Raw genomic sequence first — 1851 nt, forward strand, 5'->3', positions numbered from 1 at the left:
GCTGCAGTTTACTACTGTCAGAGTCTTCATAACATTGGTAGTCAGTGTTCACACAGTGAAAAACAGTCGTACAAAAACCTCCCTCAGTCAGACTGAACAGAAACTCCAGCTGAATGTCACAGCAGACTCTGACACAGATCACTAAACACAGAGCAACTATAATTTTATCTAAATATCTTTGCTAAAAAACATATAACATGTATAACATATGAAAAAAGTACGTTTAGTCAGATTAGAGAGAAATGCAAACATTTAGGAACAAATGGGAGAAAACATTGTTAACAACTCGATGCAGATTTAGCTCTCCTGTCTGAACAGAGATTCTTTGAACAGTAAAAATATTTTTTTAAGCCTCCAATTCTGGTTCAGACAAAAGATGACTTCAAGAGGAATTTAATTTAAAAAAAAGAAGCTTTGAACAAAATATTGAGTATAAGAACAGCTTAATTAGAACATAGAGCTGATTAAACCCTATGCTGCTCATTAATTAAACTAAAAAGAGTTTCATGAGAGTTTCAGAGCAGATAGTTTGAACAACAATAGAAAACAATCAATAAATTAACTAATCTAGAATGAATGGAAACATTATTGATGACTGGTAATGCCAACTGAAAGCAAATACATAAAAACATGTTTTTTTTTATTGTTTTGTTTATAAAGACGTGGTTTGAAACCTATTTTATTTAGATATCAGATTACATTTAAAAACTATGATACTGTAGAAAGAAAAAATTAAATATGTTTTACCTGGATTTCTTAAACGATCAAATATTTGATTCATTATAAAAGTCTTTCCAATACTAACTACCTCTGACACAGATAAAGATGAATAATCTGTGGTCATTAACCAAATAATGTTGAACAGGCCCTGAGTATCTCAGTGAATTTGCTTTACAGTAAAATGAAAAAAAAAAGAGGTACGGTTTTGACACAAAAGATTGTCTGGAAAAAATAGTTCACCAGAAGAATCACGTTGAGTGAATTTCACTAAACAGGCGTTCAGTCAATTTTCATCATAAATTTTATCAGATTATTTTTAACAATGTCAGCGATTTACGATTTTACAAAGTTAAACACATTTTACAAATATTCTGTATATCTTTATCTTTATATAGAGATATACAATCAAATCAATCAAAATCAAATCAAAAACTTCTTTATTGTCAACTACAATTTACATTACAATAGAAATTTCAGTTTCAGTACAACCATTCAACGAGGAGGGGGGAACTGATTAACTGAGGCCATGCTTGCCACAGAACACATTATTATGGCTTCCCAGGTCCCAGGCGGTTACTGTACCTATAACGCTGCCTTACATAGTTGTCTCCAATTTTATAGGAAAAATATTTAATATGTTTACAAAGTAATATATTCGAAGATGAAACCATAATCCAAAAAAAAAGCTTGAACCTTTTTCTGACCTTTCTGTTGATGTTTATTTTTTCAATCCTAATGTGTCTTTATGGCATAGAGAAGAAGAATCCTCTACAATTAAATTGAGAAAAACTGTATAAAAAAGTCTTGTCATGAACACAAAATGGTGATTTGCTGTTAATTGATCTTTATTGATTCCACATACAACAGATATGAGGTTATGTTTTATTTATTATGTTGAAAAATTGAGGATCTTGAGAAGAAATAGAAGGTTGAAAATTAAATCTGATACACATTTCACAGACAATACAGAGTGAAAAGACAAAACAAAAACAAGTCAGGAGGTTACTGGGAACACTGGTCTCTCCTCAGTGTCTCTGTGACTGCAGACTGGGAGCCCTGGGTGGCCTCACAGGTCACAGAGCCCACCTTCCTCCACTGGTCTGCAGGGAGCCTCAGGGTGCTGCTCCAGCT

The sequence above is a fragment of the Cyprinodon variegatus genome, unplaced genomic scaffold (genome assembly GCF_000732505.1).
Source record: "Cyprinodon variegatus isolate N-32 unplaced genomic scaffold, C_variegatus-1.0 Scaffold1975, whole genome shotgun sequence".
Lineage (NCBI taxonomy): Eukaryota > Metazoa > Chordata > Actinopteri > Cyprinodontiformes > Cyprinodontidae > Cyprinodon > Cyprinodon variegatus.